The following is a 24,667-nucleotide window of genomic DNA, read 5'->3' as shown; positions in this document are numbered from 1 at the left end:
CTCAGCTGTAAATGGAAAAGAGCAGTCAAGGCTAGCATCTGGGTTGGAATTGGGTATTTCTGTGTGGCTACTCTCCACACCCCAACCCTTCTCCAAGCTGCAAAAATTGGGGTTGGGTTGAGCCGAACTGAGCTGGGAGCTCTGAGCAGACTCACGACCTGAGTCAGTAAGCTGGCTGGTGGCCACTCTGCCTGCACCCACTCACTCTCCCATTACAGCCTTTTCTGTGATCCTCTTCCACACATTATTTCTGTTCATTGACCACTGATGACAAATGGTCAGGACTGGGTGCCCTGTTGTAACCTGGGACTGCAGTGGCCAAATTTCATAGAAAAGACAATAACACAAACTGATTACCAGCTTTTGTAAATTTAGTTTATAAGTATTGGACAGACCACTAAAGACAACTTTTTACTTTTAAGTGATGCCATGGGATCTGGTTAGGAGAGTTTGGTTTAATATCTCATCTGGACGATGGTAGCTGCAACAGTGCGACTTGCTCACAGTACTGCACTGGAGTGTAAGTCTAAATTTATGCCAAATCTTCTGGTTAAAATTTCAGGCTGAGACTCTGCATCAGGACTCAAACTTATAATGGAATGCATGCATGCTGAGTTCCTTCAGCAGTTTGCTTTTGATTCCAGACTCCATCATCTTCAGTCACTACTCTCTCCAGCTTACCAGATCAGATATTTCCCCTTATGGGAGCTTACCGCATCCACATTCACTGATGTGCTTTCTGCATCACAACAATTAACACACTTTAAAGCACTGACTGGATGTCCTCAAAGAGGTATGAGAGAAACTCTATAACTGCAGGGTTTTCATTCTTTTACTTGACACCCACGAAGTTGCAGAGCCTGGTATTGACTGTGAAAGAACCGTAGTTAATTGCAAAATTAGAAATGCTTGCCTATTTTATGTTTCAGGAATTGCTCTGAGAAAATACTGCTGTTTTGAAGAAAATCAAGAATTTGATTGTTTGCCCTGTAATTGACAACCCACTATCAGGAGCACCTTCTCCAAAGTCCACACTTCAAACCTCTGAGGTTCAGCCAGCAGTAGTTAATTACAGAGAATACAAGCATCCCCTGTTTTTGGCTGAAAGAGGAATTTCACTCAACTTTCATTCCACCTCCCCACTTATTCTGTACCTTCGAATACAGTATATCTATTACCCTAAGTACTTTAATTTGGCTTAAGAATTGATGTAGATTAAAGGGTGCTGCAAATACTGTGACATACTAAGCTTTGCTAAATACTAGAAGATGTGTATTCCAGACTGGAAACTAAAGAGATAGAATTTTGCAAGATATTTTCTTGCCTGAATCAGGAAGTTTGATCATTATTGGAAGTAATTTTTTCTTTGGTCTAAATGTGTGTAAGAGGTGCTACTGACGGCAACACAAATCTACGAACGGATGAGGAACTCGTAGAGGGTTCCCACACAAGGTTGGTTTGAGACAGAAGAAGAACTCCACCATAAATATCCCATGGTCCAAATGAATAATACAAGAGGGCATGCTTTTAAAGTACAAAGTTCAAAATAAATTTATTATCAAAGTCCATATATCTGTCACCATATACAACCCCGAGATTCATTTCCCTGAGGGCATACTCAGCAAATCTATAGAATAGTAACTATAACAGAATCAATAAAAGATTAAACTGAGTGCAGAAGACAACAAGCTATGTGAATGCAAGTATTAATAAATATCAATAAATAATGATAGCATGAGATAATAAGTTCTAAAGTGAGATCATTGGTTGTGGAAACATCTCAATGGATGGGGCAAATGAGTGTAGTTATTTCCTATTATTCAAGAGCTTAGTGGTTCAGGGCTAGAAACTGTTCTTGAACCTGGTGGTGCGAGACACGAGGCTTTTGTACCTTCTACCTGATAGCAGCAGCGAGAAGAGAGCAAGGCCTGAGTGGTGGAGATCTCTGATGGTGGATGCTGATTTCCGACAGCAATGTTTCATGTAGATGTGCTCAATGGTGGAGAGGGCTTTACCATAATGGACTGGGCCATATCCGGTAAACTGAGAAGAGGAAAGTTTAAAAGGATGTTAAGGCAGGTTATTTTACACAGATGGTGATAGGTGCACAGTTTGCACTGCCAGGGGCAGAGTTTGAAGCAGAAAATATTGAGGCATTTAAGAGTCTTGTAGATACGTAGATACATGAACATACAGGTGATAGATGGATATGGACCATGTGCAGGCAGAATGGATGATATGTCATTAACTTAATTAGTTTAGCACAGTGTCATGGGCCAAAAAGCCCATTCGATGTTCTAGCTTTGAAGAGGGCATAAGTTTAAATGACAGAGTTTTAAAGGGAATCTGAAGTGACGATTTTTAAGCTGATGGAGGCTGATCTTGCAAGTCAAGGCAGTGGAATTACACATTGACTTACCACATTTAGTTAAACACTGAAATAAGCAAGCTATAGACACATACAAACCTAATACAGGCAAATCAAATTAGTGGTGAGCAAAAAGGTTGGGATGGACATAATAGGCAGGAAGGGCCAATTTTGGTGCTGTGTAACTTAATGACTCTAATATAGGAGGAAAGCTTGCATTTCCAAGTGCACTTGTAGTCTGTATGTGTGTTACAAATGCTTGACTTATGGACACCTGCAATGGACATAACAAGCTCACTCACCAATCTTTGAATTTACGTACATTTTCTGATAATTTTTTTTGAAATTAGCTAATTTCACAGGTGAGTCGATGAGATTGACTTGCAGTTAGCCAGTTGCAGATTGACTGTGGGGCTCTATGTAATCGAGGTGCAAGTGATATTTGCAGTGGGTTTGATCCGCAGTGCCAGCTGCTTCGAGGTTTGTATGCACGTGGTCTTTCTCAGGAATAAGGTGAGAATTTTCCTAGGAGCCCAGCAGGGTGGATGGGGTTGGATTTGCTAGTTTCTGCAGGGCTACAGGCATCTGGGTGTGGATCAGGCATTTCTGTGTGCCTTCCCTCCACATCCCCACCCCACTCAATTCTGCAAAATTGTGCAGTGGGTTGAGCCGAGCTGAATTGGGAGCTCCGAGCAGATTCATGACCTGAGTCTATAAGCTGACTGGTGTTCACTCTCCCATTACAGCCTTTTTTGTGATCTTCGCCCACACATTCTTTCTGTTCATTGCCCACTAATGAAAAATTATCATCAACAGGTGCCCTGTTGTAACCCGGGACTCTGTAGTTGCAAAATTTCATAGAAAAGACAATAACACAAATTGATTATCAGCTTTTGTAAATTTGGTTTATAAGTATTGGCCAGGCCCTGAAGACAACTTCTTCATTTTAAGTAACGCCATGGGACCTGGCAAAAACAAGACAATCATGGCAAAGTTTCTGGTGAAGGACTTGAACCCATATCTGTCAGGCCTCTTTAATTAACCAAGTTGCCCAGACAAGCACTTGTTTGGCATTAGCTGCTGGGTAGACTTGGATCTTCCTACACAAGGAAACTGCTCAGAAGGTAATACTTGGCTCAGAGCTAAAAGGGTAACTATTTAACACTGAGCTTTTCTGTGAAAAAAGGGGATAACCACAGGAGTTAGTTGATGAGATCTTGTAACTCCAGAACAGTGCAAGGATTGTTTGAGGAATGAGCTTCAAATGAAACCATTTTGCCCACATCCCAGTTAATGCCAGCAGGCATTGTCAGAATGCAGTGAATCTCAACACTGAGACTGCCAACATCCCTGTTATCTCCTTTGCTGTTTGGAAAGTCAGTCCAACTGGCTTGGTTGATAGCATACAAAGGACTTATGCCCGAATTGCAAAACAATTATGCCTTGAAAGTATTTATTTAGCTGCAATGTGTTGCTAGACTTTCCGAGGTTGCAAAAGGTGCTAGACAAATACTGCTACTCTGAGATTTCCATTGGAATGGCAGCATGAATATTGGTATTGATCTCGCCAAACACAGAATCCCAACTATTTTACTTTATGCTGAAATCAGATCTACAAATCTGCTTATTGTAGATAATGTTATCATGCACAAATTGATTTGAAGATAAACTAAACGTATCTTCTCTGCATCTCCTTGGTGGATTAATGATTGCCATAAAACTAAGTGCAGCCCCTGTCAAGTACTGCAGGGATTTTTAAGTTAGTTTAGGGAAATAAATGTGCCCCAGTGCTTAATGTAAAGTACAACAGCAAAAACAATTGGTTTAGCCATCTGTTCAACTTCATAACTTGTATGCAATGGAGTAATTTCCAGGTTATCAGCAAATCTTTATTTATTACTTTTTCTTCTAGCTTACATGTTTACAAGTATCTAGAGGACCATTTTGTGCTGTGAAAATGAGTTAGTGAACCACTCTGTGAGAAGCCTAGGGTTTCAAAGTTGACAGCAATGAATTCCACAAAGATTTTAAGTGAGGTTGTTGGATATACTATTCCGGAAGCAAGCAATGGAAGGCAGACTATCCATACTTTTGTTATTCTCAACTTGACTGCTCAAATGCCTTGGACCATCCGTGACCACAATAAATCCTTGGCTGTCCATGTGCTAGCTCGCATGAGACCCTGTTTAGCAAACATCATGTGTTTGCAGGCTCTTGGTCCTGCAAATATATTTGTTTAAATATTCTTTTCAAACTCAACCCACTTTTGATGGGCGTATCTTCTACTATGAAACCTTAACATTGAGAGCAAAGTGGAGGAGGCAGCTTTATTCCCTAGAGGTTAGAGACTGAAGGGTAATCTTCTAGAGGTGGGAACAATCATAAGGAGCATAAATAGTGTATTTTTCCCTCGGGTTGGAGAATCAAGAATTGAGTCTCACTCACAGAGTGGTGCGAGTGTGGATTGAGCTGCCAGCGGAAGTGGTGGGTGTGGGTTTAACTGAAAAACTTATGAGAAGTTTGGATAGGTTCCTGGATGAGAAGGGTATGGATGACTATGGACCTGGTGCAGTTAGATGGTACTAGGTGAAACAAACAGCTTGGCATGGACTATGCAGGCCAAGGTTCCTGTGCTGTAGTACTCTAGAGGGCATAGGTTTAAGGTGAGCGGGAAGAGATTTCATAGAAACTTGAGGGGCAACTTATTTTTTTATGTATCCATGAAGGGTGGTATCTGTGGAATGAACTGCCAGAGGAAGTGATTGCAGCAGGTACAATAGCAACTTTAAAAAGACAGATAGACAGGTACATGGATTGGAAAGGTTTGGAAGGTTAGGGCTAACTATTGGCAAATGGGATTAGCTTGGACGGGGCATCTTGGCAAGGACTGTGATTGGGTGAAATTTCCTCATTCAGAAGAAGGTGAATCTTTAGAATTCTCCACTCTGGTGAGCTGTGAACTCTCCTACAGAGCAAAGATGTTGGTAGATTAAATAGCTGCTGAGAAGTCCCTATGTTGAAAAGAAGTGGTATAATCTGGGGAAGTTGATGGGAATGTGGGCAACAGAAAATGGGATTAACATAGGATTGGTAAATGGATACTTGATAGTCAACACAGTGATGGCTATTTCCTTGGCGCCAACACCACCTTTCCATAAGAAACACATATAGTATCCTTTGATTCCCTTCATATCCAGCATCCCCACTCTAAAAATCTGTCTTGAATATATGTAGTGACAGAGCTCAAATTCCACTGAAGAAATTTCTTTGCTTTTCGGTCTTGAATAGCAAGCTCTTACTTTGAAACTGAGTTTAATGAGAGGAAAGGATGGTGAGAACCCAAGTGCAGAGTAAGGTCTAGAACAAACTCAGACTTGAAATAAACAAGGTAACATAGGCCAAATCTCAAACAGCAGCACTAGAAATTTAACTCCTACAATTGAGCTCTGAGTGCACAGCACAAGGCCTTTAAGTACAAAGTTTCTATGAAGGGATGTGGCAGGCAATAATGGGCAGTCTGAGTCTTAAAGGGACAGTGGCAGCTAACTATACTCGGGAGTTGGAGCACTGAAACTTGGATGCCTATAGCTGTTCAGTCAGGACCATGACAGAATCACCCCCCACCGCACCCTTATGTCTAGCTCCTGATGGCCCAGGCTGACCAGAATGGTGGTGGTGAAAGTCCTCTATCAAGGTAGGATCGGAGGTGTCCCGTGAAGGAAGCCAGCTTCTTTCTTTTGAGCCATATTACTCCTGATTCATGAGATACCACCTTTTCCCTTGAACAACGTGGGTGTCCAGAAGTAATCCTTCTTTGTAGGCGGATTGTCCCTGAACAAATCTGGGAACCAGAACCAAGGGACTGGCACTCATGGGCCTGAGGCAAGATGCGTGGAATGTAGGGTGAAACCGCATGGTGCTTGGAGATGATAGAATTGATTGGATAGGAACACTGGCAGGGATAACGGCAGAGCAGAGCAGCAATGGCTGCAGTTTCTGCAAGCACTGGAAGCAATTCAGAAGGCACAGGTTAAAGAACCATGACTAACCAGAGGAGTCAAAACCAACAGCCAAAGAGAGGGCATATAATAGAGCTAAGATTAGCGGGAAGTTCAAGGATTGAGAAGCTTTTAAAAACCAACAGAAGGCAACTAAAAGTCATTAAGAAGGTAAAGATTGAATATGAAAGTAAGCTACCCAATAATATTAAAGAAGATACCAAGAGTTTTTTCAGATACATAAAGTGTAAAAGAGAGGTAAGAGTGGACATTGGACCACTGGCAAATGATGCTGGAGAGGTAGTAATGGGGGATAACGAAATAACGGATAAACTGAATGAGTATTTTGCATCAGTCTTCACTGTCGAAGACACTAGCAGTATGATGGAAGTTCCAGGTGTCGGGGGCATGAGGTGTGTGAAGTTACCATAACTAGATAGAAGGTTCTCGGGAAACTGAGAGGGTTGAAGGTAAATAAGTCACCCCGGCCAGATGGTGTACACCCCCAGAGTTTTGAAAGAGGTGGCTGAAGAGATTGTGGAGGCATTAGTAATGATCTTTCAAGAATGACTAGATTCTGGAATGTTTCTAGAAGACTAGGAAATTGCAAATGTCACTCCACTCTTTCCAGAAAGGAAACTCCAGGCCAGTTTGTCTGAACTCAGTGGTTGGGAAGATGTTGAAGTCGATAATTAAGGATGAGGTCTCAGGATACTTGGAGGCACATGATAAAATAGGCCGTACTTTGCATGGCTTCCTCAAGAGAAAATCTTGCGTGACGAATCTGTTGGGATTACTTAAAGTAGTAACATTCAGGATAGACAAAGGAGAATTGGTTGATGCTGTGCACTTGGAATTTCAGAAGGCCTTTGACAAGTTGCCACGCATGAGGCTGCTTAACAAACTATGAGCTCATGGTATTACAGGAAAAATTCTAGCATGGATAAAGCAGTGGCTGATTGGCAGGAGGCAAAGAGTGGGAATAAAGGAAGCCTTTTCTGGCTGGCTGCTGGTGGTGTTCCACAGGGGCCGATTCTTTTTATGTCATATGTCAATGATTTGCATGATGGAATCAATTACTTTGCAGGTAACATGAAGATAGGTGGAGGGCGGGTAGTTTTGAGGAAGTAGAGAGGCTACAGAAGGACTTAGATAGATTTGGAGAATGGGTAAAGAAATGGCAGATGGAATATAGTGTCAGGTAGTGTATGGTCATGCACTTTGGTAGAAAAAAATGAAAGGGTTGACTATTTTCTAAATACAAAAAGACTGAGATGCAAAGGGACTTGGGAGTCCTTGTGCAGGATTCCATGAGGTTAATTTGCAGGTCAGAGAGGCAAATGCAATGTTAAGGAAGCGATTGATAGATTCATGATTGGTCGGGGCATGAAGGGATAGGGGAAGAAGACAGGAGTTTGGCGCTGAGAGGAAAATTGAATCAGCCATTATGAAATGGTGGAGAAGACTCGATGGGTCAACTGCCCTAATTCTGCTCCTATATCCTATGGTTTTATGGTCTCCCATCCAAGGCCGTAGCATCGAGCCACTGGTTGAGACGCGGAAAGGGAATTTTCTATCTTCTGGCCAGTCCAAGGTCCAAAAAAGCTGCACCGGAGTCAATAAAAACATCTAGGAAATATTTCTGATCTCCCCATGAAAGTGACATGGGGAGGAAGCTAAGCCTGGACTTCATCCATCACAGCCCTCCCTAGGCAAGATGTTCCTGGGAGTTTCTCCGCAGCTTGGGTCAAGAGGTCTGATAATGTCCAGCCTTTTCACAGTAAATGTTGTACCTCTCCCTTTCTCTCTCTCTCTTTTGGCTAGAGAGAGCCTGGTCCACCCTACTTGCAGAGACTCCTCAGAAGCTGTGATCGGCGGCAGTCGAGGAGGAGCCCTAGCCCGGGGAATAGGAGAGGACAGAGGATAGTATGGGAGAGGAGTGTCTTCTGAATCATCCCCTTAGGCTATCCCTTCTCCTTTCCATCTATCAGTTATCGTCAAATTAGCAGGTTCATAAGATTCTCTAGATCCTCCACCAGGTCTTGGACTGCAAGGACATTGTTTAGCACATAACTCAATCCATTATGGAATAGAGCATTTAGTTCTTCCAGATTCCAACTGCTGTCTGCCACCAAGGTACAGAATTTTTTGGAATAATCGGCCAGTCCGATTCCCCTGGAACAAGTTGAGGAGCTGTAACACAGACCTATGTCCTCCAGTGGGGAGATAGAACACCCTCCTCAGAGTCTCTGAAGAGATGTTCGCACTGGCGCAGATGGATGAATCCTTCTCCCAGAGTGTGGTGGCCCAGGCAAGGGCTCTTCCAGTTAGGAGTTAGATGATATAGACTACCTCACTGCATTCTGCCAGGAACTTGGATGCCTGTAACTTGAAGGCCAAGAAGTATTGTACTAAGAATCCTCAGAATACTTTGGGTTAGCATTGTACAGCTTGGGAGCCGGTAGGTGCAGCAATCCCTCACAAGTATTGACAGAGTCTCCAGCTTGTACATGCTCAGAACTTTCAGACACTCTGGCTGAACTCAGATCCTGCCTACCAGAGTCAGAGAATAGTGAGGATCTCCTGAAGCATGTTGTCATGCCTACCTACAATTGTTCCCTGGTAGGCCAATGCAGTTCACAGACATTCATATGCTGTTGGGTTCACAATGGCTCAATCATGCTGGAACAAGAGAGCTTTGGGTGGTGGTGAACCCAAGTGCAGAGTAAAGTCAAGACTCAACAAGACAACACATACAAACTCAAAAGGAGACATCACAAACTATAGTACTAGAAATGGAACTCCTATGATTGAGCACTGAGTGCTCAGCATGAGGCCTCTACGTACTGACTTTCCATGAAGGAATATGGCAGGCAATAATTGGTAGTCTGAATCTTAAAGGGACAGTGGCAGCTAGTCAAACTCAGGGGAAGTGGAGCACGGAAACCTGGATGCCTGCTGCTGCTCTGTCGGGGCTATGACAGTGAGCCATTATTCAAAGCACACAAGCAGACAAGACATCAGTTCCACATCTATCCTGTCGGGTCCTAAAAGCTTGTGTTTAAGTGGGGAAACCTCTAAGCAACTGCTTTGGATGCATTCTGTGAATTTCTGACCAAGTGTTTTGAAGGATGGTTTTTCAGAGCATCAATACATTTAAAAGTGAAAAGAAGTATAAAAAGGAAAAGACTTGGGGCATGTTAGCGTAGCAGATAGAGCAATGCTTTACAGCATCAAGCCGTAAGATCAAGGTTTGATTCTCAATACAATCTGTAAGTGGCTTGTATGTTCTATTCGTGACTACATGAGTTTCCTTCTACCTTCCAAAGACGTTCATGTTAGGGTTAGCGAGTGATGGGCAATCTATGATGGCATCAGAAGCATGGTGGCATTTGTGGGTTGCCCAGCACAATCCTTGCTGATTTGATTTGATGCAAACGAGGCATTTCAATCTAATGATGTACATGTTAGAACTAAAACTCTTCTTTAATCTTAAATAAAAAAACAGTAGATGATGGAAATCTGAAAAGAGGGTCTTTGATCTGAAACCGTTAAACATGTTTCTCTTTCCACATAGTAGCTGCCACAGGAGTTCAGTGAGGGAAGTTTGAACTTCCCTCTATTCATGCTGTCTGATCTGCTAACTTCCTCCAGCAGTTTGTTTTCTTTGTCCTAGATTCTCTTCTGTTTCCATAGTTGCTGCTTGACCAGCTAAGTGTTCTCAGCAAAAAAACTAAAGATTATGTTTTTTATATAGCAGGGGAATTAAGGGTTATGGGGAACGGGCAGGTAGGTGGAGATGAGTCCATGGCCAGATCAGCCATGATCTTATTGAATTGCGGAGCCAGCTCGATGCATGAGGTGTATATGATGATGAGGGGCATTGATTGTGTGGATAGCCAGATGCTTTTTCCCAGGGCTGAAATGGCTAACACAAGTGGGCATAGTTTTAAGGTGCTTGGAAAAAGGTACCGAGGGTACGTCAGGGGTATGTTTTTCACACAGAGAGTGGTGGGTGCATGGAATGCACTGCCAGTGTCGGTGGGGGATGCGGATACAAAAGGGTCTTTTTAAAGCCTCTTAGATAGGTACATATGTGGTGCGCGGCCAAGTGGTTCCGGCGTTGAGCTCACAATCTGAAGGTCATGGGTTCGAGTCTCGGCCAAGGCAGCGTGTTGTGTCTTTGAGCAAGGCACTTAACCATACACTGCTCCAGTCCACCCAGCTGAAAATGGGTACCAACAAATGCTGGGGGTTAACCTCGCAATAGACTGGCGTTCTATCCGGGGGGGGGGGGGAGTCTCGTACTCTCAGAGCTTCACGCCACAGAAACCGGCATAAACACTGGCCTGATGGGCCACAAAGGCTCGGGACAGACTTTTTTCACACAGAGTGGTGGGTGTGTGGAATGCACTGCCAGTGACAGTGGTAAAGGTGGATACAATAGGGTCTTTTAAGAGACTTTTCTTAGGTAGGTACAAGGAGCTTAGAAAAATAGAGGGCTATGCGCTAGGGAAATTCTAGGCAGTTTCTAGAGTACGTTACATAGTCAGCACAACATTGTGGACTGAAGGGCCTGTAGTGTGTTGTAGATTTCTATGTTCGACGGGCCATATAGCCTACTCCTGCTACTATTTCTTACGTCTTATGCTGGACAGAATAAACAAGGCTTATTAAATAAACTGGGATTGTCAAAATTTAGAAGAATTATCAGAGAAGTTTCTTGGTCATTTTTTCTTACTTGTCACTTTGAAAGAGCCTCTAATTTGTCCCCAAATTCTACTCTATAAAAACCGCCCTCCTCACGACCCTTATCCTTTTTTTTTGCCAATTATCTTCAGCAAAAGAAATAAAATCAAAAGAAAAAATTGGAACAATGAATTTAACTTGGTGTTTTTACCAATCTGGTACAACCTTTCATGGATCTGCCTACATTCAAGGCTAATTTCAAACATACACTCAAATTGATCAGTCAATTACACAATTTAAGCATTCACAGGATGCTGGTGGAAGGCCATTCTCCACACACAAAGTAGATACATAATATAGGTTATTGCTTTATTTATGAACTGCTCTGATGAGCGTCTGGCAGAGAACACGGCTGACAGTTCTCCAACCCAGAGGATTAAATACTTGGTGGAGTGTTCAGATTCACTCCTGCTGGGAAATGCCACCAGCAGGAAGTTGAGTACCAGAGACTGCGAAGTGAGAACAGCACCCTAAGGCATTTACTTTATTGTCACAACTAGTTGGAATCCATTGTCTCCTTCCTACCGCTCAGTAACAAGTTACTAAGCAGACACCAATTATTAATGGCAGTCAACTCTCCATGAATCAGCTGACCAATAGCAATACCTATGTCAGGCTGCTGTTTAGTGATTACTGCTCAGCATTTAACACCAGCATACCCTCAGTACTAATCAACAAGCTCCAGAACCTGGATCTCAAAATCTCTCTCTGCAACTGGATCCTTAACTTGCTCATCAGAACTCCACAGTCAGTGCAGCTTGGAAATTACATCTCCTCCTTACTGACGGTCAGCACTGGCGCACCTCAACGATGCATGCTTAGCCCACTACTCGACTCTTTCTACATCCACAACTGTGTGGTATGGCACAGCTCAAATGCCATCTATAAATTTGCAGATGGCACAATTATTGTTGGCAGAATTTCAGCTGGTGATGAAAAGTCATAAAAGAGTGAGATAGGTCAGCAGGTTGAGTGGTACTGCAACAACAACCTTGCGCTCAATGTCAGTAAGACCATGGAACTGTTTGCGGACCTCAGGAAGGGGAAATAAAAGACCACACACCAGTCCTCATTGAGAGATCAGGGTGAGCTATTTTAAATTCAGTATCTCTGAAGGTCTACCTTGGGTCAACATATTGATGCAATTACAAAGAAGACATGACAGCAGAAGTTTGAGGTGATGGTATGACATGAAAGACTTTTGCAAATCTCTACAGATGTACCTTGGAGACCATTCTAACTGGTTGCATCACTGATACGTATAAAGAGGCTATTGTGCTGGATCAGAAAAAGTAGTGGAAAGTTACAGACTCAGTCAGCTCCATGATGGGCACTAGCCTCCCCAGCATCGAAGACACCTTCAAAACTCCATGCCTCAGAAAAGTGGCATCCATCATTAAGTTCCCACATCACCCAGGACACGACTCTTCTCATTGCTACCAATAAGGAGGAGGTACAGGAGCCTGAAAACCTCCGTTCCCTCCAAGCTGTGTGGCTGTGTGACCGCGCAGTAGCTAAAATGTTCCCGCGTACATAGCCTTTGTTGCCATACAGCTGGAATTTTCTTTTATATCGTGTTAACATAGAGTGGCACTGAGTTTTCAAACCATGTAAAAAAATCTTCCTGCTCAGAACAATCAGTTTAGCTGTAAAAAAAACGTTAGAGGGAATGTTGCTGAAGATACACATTCAGGAACAGCTTCTTCCCCTTCACCATCAGATTTCTGTCTGGACAATGAACCTATGAGCACCACTTCAGTATTGTTTTTCTTTTTTTTGCTCTGTAAAACTATAAATTACAATAAGCAACATATATTGTAATGTATTGTTTTATTATTATGATGTATTGAAATGTATTGTTGCCACAAAACAACAAATTTCATAACATATGCCAGTGATATTAAACCTGATTGTGATGAACAGCTGCGGCGGCTGCGGCCATTACAGCAGTGTATCAAAGCTCACACTCTTATTAAAGGTACATAAGCATTCAATATATATTACACTGTTTTTCCTTTAAAAAATGTAACACACCCACCCCAACAACAGCTTTCCACATTCACTCCACAGTCAATGTCACTTAGATCACATTTCTTCCCCACTCTGATGTCGAAAAACAACTGAACCTCTTGACCATGTCTGCATGCTTTTATACATTAAGTTGCTATCACATGATTAGCTGATTAGATATTTGCTTTAACAAGCAGTTGTAACTGATAAAGTGGCCACTGAGTATATGTATCTGTGAGTGTTCCAGACCGAGGATTAAGTGCACTACAATGAAAAGGGGAACACTAAGTGTACATGCATATGAATTGACTTTATTTCTTACATCCTTCACATACATGAGTAAAAATCTTTATGTTACGTCTCTGTCTAAATGTGCAATGTGCAATCTATAGTAATTTGTAATAAATAGTATGTACAACAGAACAGTCAATATAGCATAGAAATACAATTGTATAAGTGCAAATTAATCAATCTGATGGCCTGGTGGAAGAAACTGTCCCAGAGCCTGTTGGTCCTGGCTTTTATGCTGTGGTACTGTTTCCCGGATGGTAACAGCTGGAACAGTTTGTATTTGGGGTGACTCGGGTCCTCAATGACCCTTCAAGGCCCTTTTTATGCACCTGTTTCCGTAAATGTCCTGAATAGTGGGAAATTCACATCCACAGATGTGCTGGGCTGTCTACACCACTCTCTGCAGAGTCCTGTGATTGAGGGAAGTACAGTTCCCATACCAGGCAGTGATGCAGCCAATCAGAATGCTCTCAGTTGTGCTCCTGTAGAAAGTCCTTAGGATTTGGAGACTCATGTCAAACTTCTTCAACCGTCTGAGGTGAAAGAGGCGATGTTGTACTTTTTTCACCACACAGCCAGTACGTACAGATCATGTGAGATCCTCGGTGATGTGTATGCCAAGGAACTTAAAGCTGTTCACCCTCTCAACCTCAGATCCATTGATGCAATAGGAGTTAGCCTGTCTCCATTGTAGTCCCCAACCAGTTCCTTTGTTTTTGCGACATTGAGGGAAGGGTGGTTTTCTTGACATACAGACCAGACACGTGACCAAGCACACATCCTGTCTGGTTCAACTCTCAACTCCATTCTCAATGCCTTAATCTAAATTTAATATCTCTAGAAGACCAACTCCTAGTGCTAACCATCTCAAGGGGTCACCTGGGTAATACCTTCATGTATAATTAAATAGAAACAGAAAATGCTGGAAATTCTTAGCAGGTCTGACAGCACCTTATGGTCTTACGGTATGTCTGTGGAGAGAGAAGCAGAATTAATGTGTCTCTTAAAGATTCTTCAGAGTTTGGATTCATATATGATTAATTTTTCATTGTGTTCTACAATTGTTGCTACATCAGTGCAGTACAATATTCTACATACATTTTCTAAATTGCAACTTCAAAACTTATCACAGACCAATACACCCATAAGTGACTACTATTCAAGAATTACCTATGATAAACAGAAGCACTATGCTATCACTTCCAGTACAAAATTATGTAATTGGATTTCTTCTTAACCCTCTGTCTCTGTGTCTTCATGAGCACTGTCTGTCACACAACTTGGCTTCCTCTAGACTCTGCTCTTTGTTATGTGGTTATAAACTTACAGTATCATTGCCTCTAACTTTCTTTCTCTGGACTATTTCCTATGGGGACACTTTGGCCATAAGGGTTTTCAACCTCTCTTGGTGCATTTCTACAACATTGCATTAAATCAACATCAGTGAGACTGAGCCTATAGCAACAACATTGATGGGATTTTCAGGAACAATAAAATGTCTCCACGATCCATTGTTAAAGGATCCAGCTACCTCACATCTGTGAATAACACATCTGAAAAGGGACTGAAAAATTAAGTGTTCCTCTTTCCACAGATGCTGCCCAACCAGCTGAGTGTTTCCAGCTTTTTCTGAGTTTACTTTAGATTTCCAGCACTTACAATATTTTAAAATTTTCATTTACAGTTGAATTCACTGTCACTTTTCTTGCAGAAATTCCACCCTCAAGTTCTCCTCCATTTTCTGGTGGGGATTCCACCTGGCCCATTTGTCCTGTTGACCCTCAATAGTGTGTCTTTCTCTTTCAGGTCTTCAATAGGATGTTAACCAAGGCTCAAATCCTCAGTCACATTTCTTTCCGTAGCAAATGTCTGACTCCAAATATTTCTCTATGGATTCCTACTCAAATTTCACTCATCATACTGTGGATACTGGACACAGCTGGATATTTCAACAATACACACAAAACACTGGAGGAACTGAATGGGTCGGGCAGCATCTACAAAGGATTTGCTGAAGGGTCTTGGTGCGAAAATCAGCTGTGGATTTTCCTCCATAGATGCTGCCTGACCAGCTGAGTTCCTTTAGTGTCTTGTTTGCGTTGCTCAAGATTTCCAGCATCTGCAGAATCTCTTGTCGCCATTCTATCCGCACACAATTTTTCATAATCTTCCCACAAAATCCAGGACCATCTTAAGAAGCAACTAAACTAAACTAAAGGCTGAAGTATGTGTATTTAGGGCATGAAGAAATAATCAACTACTGGAGGAACACATTGGAGGCTAATACACAGTTAACATTTCAGATTGAGTCCCTTCAACTAGTCTCCAGATGTTGGTTCAAATGAAAGGTTTCAGAATCAGAAATGAATCAGAATCAGATTTATTATCACCAGCACGTGACGTGATATTTGTTGACTTAGCAGCAGCAGTTCAATGCAATACGTAATGTAGAAGAAGAAGAAGAAAAAATAATAATAACAATAAATAAGTAAATTAATTACAGTATACATATACATATTGAATAGATTAAAATTCATTCAAAAATAGAAATAATATATTAAAAAGTGAGGTAGTGTTCATGGGTTCAATGTTCATTTAGGAATCGGATGGCAGAGGGGAAGAAGCTGTTCCTGAATCGCTGAGTGTGTGCCTTCAGGCTTCTGTACCTCCTGCCTGATGGTAACAGTGAGAAAAGGGCATGCCCTGGGTGCTGGAGGTCCTTCATAATGGACGCTGCCTTTCTGAGACACTGCTCCTTGAAGACGTTCCTGGGTACTTTGTAGGCTAGCACCCAAGATGGAGCCGGCTAATTTTACAACCTTGGGTAGCTTCTTTCGGTCCTGTGCAGTAGCCACCCCCTCCCCATCACCCCCATACTAGACAATGATGCAGTCCATCAGAATGCTCTGCACGATTGTCCACTTTCTCCCATAGCTGCCTGACCCATCGAGTTTCTCCAACAGCACATTTTTTTGCTCTAGATTCCACTATCTGCATTCTCTTGAGTATCTATTTTGGACAGGGCTTTGGCTTGGAGTACATCAGTGAAATATGATTTTAAGATGCCATTTGTTCACTTGCTTTAGAAGGAAATAGCTGTTCTGGTAAAACTCAAATATTTCTGTTAGACATGCAACATTTTAGTTAATGATAAACCAATACTCCTAAACTGGGTAATCAATGAAAGGCTTCCTAAGTGGCACAGTACAGAATCCTGATTCAATAAATGGCGCAGAGCAGAATGATGTACTGTAAGATTAATATTACAATCATACTTCAGATATATATCTGATTTGCTTTCATAGTGCCCACAACATTATTGTGCAAGAACCCCAAGAGGAATTGCTACTTATTGTCAAAGTATCAGGCTTTTAAGAGTCAGTCATCAGATTTGAATTGATTACAACTCTTCCTCAAATTGTATTTTTGTTGATGTTCAATTTTTGTGAACTCATATTCCCAAATATTATTCATATTCTCAACAATATAGATATGATTTAGCAGAACTCTAATAATACACACAATTATCCGGAAATATAAAATGTCCATTTTCCTTTATATCCTCATTTACACATAGTTGATTCACACCCACACACACCTAATGGAGAATAGAATGCATTAGGATTGCTAACACAGTTGTTCCTGCATTGGGAAGATTGCATTGCTGGGAATCAAGAAGGCTTAGATGTTGCTAAAAGACATTGTCAGTTTGGTACACAACATATACCAAGCACTGGGGACCATATTGAGGAGGGTAAAGTGTTAAAATTGAATCAGACCTTAAATGGACCACACATGAAATACAATAACCTGTTCTGAGAACATAATTTAAAAAGTCGGATCAGGAAAGGCTGGTTCAGTCCTTTGTGCCTATTCTGCTTATCAATAAAATGATGCCCGATCTAATCCTAGGCTCAGCTCCACTTTCCTGCCTATGTACGTCTTGAATATATTGAACAGGGTGAAGTATTCCAAAGATTCACAGCGCTCTGAAAAAAGAAATTCCTTTTCATTCTCACCTTAAATCAATGGTCTCTCATTCTAAAAACAAAGCCTACTCATTGCAAATTTCTATGTAATGAAAAATGTTTCTCAGTCACCCCATTACCAAACACCCAGTAGTCTTAAATATTAAAACCAGCTAAAAACTCATTCTCCAGAGTTCCCTGGCAGAGCATACTCCCTCCCTTTTGCAAACATCTAAACCCTGGATCACTGAGCTGCCGCTCCTGTCCTTCCCTCAACCATGTGTCCATGACTGCAGCAATATCATTGTTCCACTTGCTGATCCAACGGGTCAATTTCCTTTGGCTTGACACTTCCTTGCCATTGATGAGTAATACACACAAAATGCTGGAGCAACTCAACAGATCAGGCAGCATCTATGCCTGTTGCTGCCTGACCTGCTGGGTTCTTCCAGCATATTGTGTATGTTACTCAGGCAGATGAAACATTTTGCAAACATAGGTAGAATAGTACTGCAGTCCTTACCACACTTCAGTCATAAACCACTGTTACATTTGTACCTTTCACTGGATAAAATTCTTCGGAATTTCTCAATGCCATTTTTATTGAAATAGTTGTTCTATGCACAAGGCCAAAATATATTACATTTGTGTTTAATAATTTCAATTGAATTGACTCATTGATCAAACAACTCACTTATCATTGAACACATAATGTGGAACTTTACCTCATTTTGAAATACTTATATATTTTTGCAACTTAAAGAAATTTTTATGTCTTGCGCTGTACAACTGCAACCAACAACAAATTTCAGAACTTATGGAAGAGAGTTAAATGTTTAGGCTGATGGTTATTTTGATGAAAAGTCATCAATACAATCTTTATGTTAACTCTCACAAAATGCTGGAGGAGCTCCTCAGGCCAGGCAACATCTATGGTAAACAGTACAGTCGACGTTTCGGGCCGAGACCCTTTAGCAAGTCCTGCTTGTTTCCTCCACAGATGCTGCTTAATCTTTGAGCTATTCACTCATACTACCATTGATGCACATTAGCAACATCTTACACAGAAGCTCCTCTGATAATACCTTCCAAACCCATGACTTCTCCCAGAGAGAAGAACGAGGGCTGAAAAAGCACGGAAGCATGACTGACTAAAAGTTGGCCTCCAAGTCCACACCCTTCTGACTTGGAAATATATTTCCATTCCTTCAAAATTGCTGTGTCAAAATCCTGGAAGTCCCTCCGTAACAGCTTTGTGAGTATGTCCACTCCTCAAAGACTGCAACAGTTCAAAAAAGCACAGTAATGTAGCGGTTAGTGTAACACTATTACAGCACCAGTGTCCTGGCTTCAGTTCCCCCACTGTCTGCAAGGTGTTTGTACATTCTCTCCATGACCCTGTGGCTTCCTCCGGGTGCTTCGATTTCATTCTACTCTGCAAAGACTCATAATTAATCCATTAATTGGTTATATGTGTGTAAGAGGATGTTGCAGGCTCATTGGGCCAGAAGAGGCTGCATCTCTAAATAACCATGCTAAATAACTAAAGGAACTCACCACCACCCTCTCAAATTTAATTAAGGATGGGCAATTTACTGCTGGCTCTGCCAGCAAAGCTGGTATCCCTCAAATGAATATATATTAAAGAGTATTTCTAGCATTTTCTGCTTCAGTTTTCTATTACAGCTTCCTTAAGATACAGTTTTGGTGCAGATATATTCTCATCATCAATATACATTGTCTTAGTTAATCTAAGAATAATTTCACGTGTATTCTGTAGGAACTGCCAGTGGAAGTGGTGAAATGCAGGTCAAATTGTAATATTTAAGGTAAGTTTGGGTAAGTACACGAATGAGAGAGGTATCGAGGGCTATGGTCCAGGTGCCGATAGATGGGAGTAGGTGATGAACAGGCAGCATGAACTAGATGGGTCCAATTACTTCATGACTATTTAACTGCAAAGGTCACAACTAAAATCCTACCTGCCAGAGTTTCCACTGGGTAACAAGCTTGTGCTCCTCTACAGTTGATCACATTATACTGATGATATCACACCAGAGTGTACAAGTTTTTCCACCTTTCTGGTAATTGGTAATAATTTATTATTATCACATGTACTAAGATACAGTAAAAAGCTTTGCTTTGCATCCCATCAAAACAAAAGTACATGGAGATAGTTCCTGGTACAATTCTCAAAATGTCCAGTTAACCACCTAAATCTTGAGAAACTACATGAATTAAGTGTTTAGAGGGAATACGGTAATAGATTTGAACAATATTTATGTCTAAAAGAGAATGGAATTTGCAAATTAACACAGGGAAGTTGGTTAGAAGCTAAAGAAACAAGTGTGGTATGAAACAGATTACATGGAGACCTGAGGGGTTAAGAGATGAGGCAAAGTCTACTTGCCTTCCTGAGAATCAAGGGACCAAGGAACATCATAACTTACTGCTGAAAAAAAGAGATAAGACCCTTGAAAATAAGCAGTTGGTTGAAATGCTGCTAGGTCATCTGGCTGTGGTGGTCATTGTACAACGTGATTTCTGCTGGTGGCCCACTGACCAGTCACTGAGGACTGAACAAGGCCAATCTAATCATGCAGTCTGCAATCTCCAAATGGCGTATAAGAAAGAGTAAACTAAGGTTCCTCTGCTGTGTTGTATTTGGCCAGCATTCCCCCTTGTGTCTATACCTTCTGATACTTGCTCAGAGTTAGCTTATCAGAGCTGGCATGACTTCAACCTGCTGCCTTTCTTCTGAAGATAATATTGACCTCATTTTTTATCTACATTGGTGCAAGAAGATCTGTGAACCCAATAGAATTTTCTCTATTTCCACATTACTATGACCTTAAATGTGATCAGATCTACACGCAAGTCCTAAAACTAAATAAAGAGAACCCAATTAAATAAATAATACAAAACATTATACTTGTACATTTATTTATTCAGAGGATCTTAGAAGTAGTATTGTAGAGGTGTATGAAGCTGGAAAAGGCTACAAAAGCATTTCTGAAGACCTGAGTGTTCATCAGTCCACAGTAAGAGAAACCATCTACAAATGGAAGAAACTCAGTACTGTTGCTACTCTCCCCAGGAGTAGACATCCCTCAAAGATCACACCATAAGCACAATGTGCAATGCTGAAGGAGGTGAAAAAGAACCCAAAGATAACAGCAAAAGACCTGCAGAAATCTCTAGAACTTGCTAAATTCTCTATTCATGTGTCCTCTATATGAAAAACACTGAGCAGGAATGGTGTTCATGGAAGGACACCATGGAGGAAAGCACTGATCTGCAAAATAAAATATTGCTGCATGTCTCAAGTTTGCAAAAGACTCCTGGATGCTCTACAATGCTTCCAGGACAATGCTCTGTGGACAGATGAGACAGAAGCTGAACTTTTTGGCAGAAAGCACATTGCCATGTTTGGAGGAAAAATGGCACTCACACCAACACCAAAACCGCATCCCAACTGTGAAGCATGTTGGAAGGAGCATCAAGGTTTAGGGCTGCTTTACTGCCTCAGGGCCAGGACAGCTTGCAATCATTAAGGGAACAATGAATTCAAAATTGTATCAAGACATTACAGGAGAATGCCAGGGTAGCAGTCCGTCACCAGAAGCTTAACAGAAGTTGGATAATGCAACAAAACAATGACCTGAAACTCAAGAGTAAATCAACAACAGAATATTTTAAAAAGAAGAAAATTTGTGTTTTGGAGTGATCAAGTCAAAGTCCTGATCTTAATCCTATAGAAATGTTATGTAAGCAAGCAGTTCATGCAAGAAAGCTCATCAACATCCCAGAGTTAGAGCAGTTTTGTAAAAAGGAATGGCCTGAATTTCATCCAAGCCTATGTGCAGGACTGATCAACGATTACCAGAAATATTTGGTTGAAGTTATTGCTGTACAAGGGTCACACCAGTTTCTGAAAGCAAAGGTTCGCATACTTTATCCAACAAATACATGTAATATTGGACGATTTTTCTCAATGAACAAGTATAATGCTTTTGTGTTCTTTAATTTAATTGCATTCTCTTTATCTCGTTTTATGAGTTACATGAAGATCTGATCACATTTTAGGTCATATTTATGCAGAAATAAAGAAAATTCTACAGGGTTCACAAACTTTCCAGCACCACTATAAAGCCTTTGAAAAACATACCTTTCTGGACTCTAAATCCAATCTCTAAAATGTTTATCTTGTCACCAATTTGTAATGTTTGCACACTCCTTTTCCCAATATTTTAAATGCAGGAAATATGGAGAGAAGCACAGAGACAAGTAGTAATGGTTTATTCAGGTTTGTAATTACACTCTACTTGAGTCTATGCTATATTCATTTACCACAAGGAACAAAATGTTTTTTGGAGCTTTTGCTTTCAAAATATACACAACGAGTACAAGTTGTGCAACTACTTTACAAATCACTGGCTGGCTGCTGCTGGAGTTTTATGTCCAATTCTAGTTGAAACATTTTAAGAAATATGTCAAGATCTCGCTGAGATTCACAATATTTATGTAAATGGAGAAAATGAGATTATTTTCCTTCAGGCAGTTATAGAGAGATTTAACAGGCATTTAAAACTGTAAAAGACTTTGATGGAGTGAATAAGGAAACACTGTTTTCATTGGTGGATGGGACGGTCACCAGACAACATTGATTTAAGGTAACTGGTGAGAAAGCTAGACAATGTTTTTCTGTACAGTGAGTTATACTGATTTGCACTATTCTGCAATGGGTCGTGGGAGCAGAATCAATAGTAATTTTCTAAAGTGAACTGGATAAATACTCACAGTGAAGAAAACGTTTGAAAAGAGGTAATTGAACTGAGAAAATATCTCTTTCAAGGGAGAGCACAGGTGCAACAGTCTCTTTCCATATTATATATTTCTCTGGATTCAGAAAAATGTTTCTACTTCTGGGGAGCCTAAATCTTTATAGAAGAGGAGATTTATGTCAGATTGTCAGGACCAGAAACAGGTCTATTATCAAAGTCACGAAATATATTGTTTTACAGCAGCAGTCAGAGCGATACATAAAAATACTCTAAGTTACAATAAGAGAAAAGGTTCAAAGGTTCATTAATTAATTAAGTATACAACTCTGAAATTCTTCAGTTCTCTGAGTAGCCATGAAATCAAGAAAAGAAAGGCAGCACGATCATCAACCCCGAAATCCCACCTCCCCACAAAAAAAACAAAACAGAACAGGCACATCGACCCCCAAATCCCCTTTCCTGCACAAAAAAAAACAAACAAAAACAGATTAGGTACATTGACCCCCAAGTCCATTTTCTCACACGCTCAAAAAAAAAGAACAAAATTGATAAGGCACATCAACACCCCCCTGCCCAAATCCCACCACCCCACAACAAAAATGAACCAAAACAGAACAGGCACGTTGACCCCCAAATCCCCTTCCCTGCACAAAAAATGAACAAAAACAGATCAGGTACATTGACTCGCAAATCTCTTTTCCCACGCACACAAAAAAAGATTAAAACGGATCAAGCACATCGACCCCCAAATCCCCTTTCCTGCACAAAAAAAACCAAACAAAAACTGATCAGGCCCATTGACCCCCAAATCCGTCCTCCCACACAAAAAAAATGAACAAAACTAATCAGGGATGTTAACGCCGAAATCCCTCACCACCCTACACAAAAAAACAAGAAAATACTCCATTGATCCCAACGGCTGCAAAAACTTTATTATCCAGTGTGAGCTAATCCTGCAAGCCCAGCCGGGTCAATGCAGAGATGGTGCATGTATACTGGCTTACATGGTGAATTTCTTAGGTGGACCCCACTCAGCCTCTTCAATGCCCGACAAGAACAAGGTTCTCCTGCAGCCCAGTTTTTACAGCAATTTGTAGTTAAGTTCAAGAGTAGGATTGACCTTCCAGTATGGGGCCAGGAGGCTGCCCACCAACTTCTGGATCTGCGCCAAGGGAGAAGGTCAGTGAGGGACTATGCAGTGAAGTTCCGCCCTCTTATACTTAAGGTGGGGTGGAACGAGAGATCACTGCTTTCCGGCATGGGCTGAGTACAGAGGTCCAGTGTGAGATCACAGGGTGTGATGGATACGACACCCTGGATGACCTGACAAATCTGGCCATTTGAATAGACGACTGAGCAACTGAGTGGTGCAAAGAGAAATTGCCCCGAGCCTTCTACTCACCAGATCATCACCAGTCTTCACTCCCTCTCTTTTCATCCTGTACACACTCCACGCAGAGGCAGATCTCTCTCAGGAGGAATGAGAATGGCACAGAAAAACAGGTTTTTACCTGTACTGCGTTCTCCAGGATACTTCTGGGCATTATTCCCAAGCACCCAGTAAAAGGGAAGACCTGTCAGTAAGAAGGGGAATTCTGATGGGTCGATTCTCTCTGCAAACACCTTTCCCTCATCAAGTAATGCTCCCAGCTTCCCTATTATGAGGCCCCTTAACCCATGAGCTTCAGGCATTTATTGACTCCAGGGCAGCCGGGAACTTCATGGATATCTCTCAGGCTCGGAGATGGGGAGTTCTCGCTCAACAATTGAGAGAAAATTTTGATATCAAGGCTCTGATGGTCAGCTGTTGGGTATCAACAAGATCCACATTTCCACAGTAATCCTCCGATTTACGCGAATGCAGATACTCCAACCAATTAGGGTTTCCTTGTAGCTGCATTTAACTGTCTTCCTTTTGTTTCAGTCTTCTCAAGTCTTGATTGAAGCACAGTGATGACAATGTGCTCTGCTTACCTTGGTCCATGCTCTGGGAAAGAAAATTAGTGATTTAGATAGATGACCAATATTAATTAAGTTCTAGGTTACTGCTTTGGACCTACGGTGACAGCATTAGTTTTAAGTTAGTTTGAGAGTGTTTAGTTAGTGGCCCTGTTGGCCTAGCATTTATTATTTTCCTTAGTTTTGTACAGCTTTGAATGAAACTCAGGGAACAGTTCACTCCATTTCTGTCACAAACAAGAGAAAATCTGCAGTTGCTGGTTATCTGAGCAACACACACAAAATGCTGGAGGAACTCAGCAGGCCAGGCAGCATCTATGGAAAAAAGTGCTGTTAATGTTTCGGGCAGAAACCCTTTGGCAGGACTGGGGAAAAAAGATGAGGAGTAGATTTAAAAGGTGGGGTAGGGGAGAGAGAAACACAAAGTGATAGGTGAAACCAGGAGGGGGAGAGATGAAGTAAAGAGCTGGGAAGTGGATTGGTGAAAGAAACAGAAGGCCATGGAAGAAAGAAGAAGGTGGGGGGGAGGTGGAGCACCAG

The sequence above is a fragment of the Mobula hypostoma genome, chromosome 1 (genome assembly GCF_963921235.1).
Source record: "Mobula hypostoma chromosome 1, sMobHyp1.1, whole genome shotgun sequence".
Lineage (NCBI taxonomy): Eukaryota > Metazoa > Chordata > Chondrichthyes > Myliobatiformes > Myliobatidae > Mobula > Mobula hypostoma.
The sequence above is the reverse complement of the archived record's forward strand: the minus strand, read 5'-3'. Positions refer to the sequence as shown.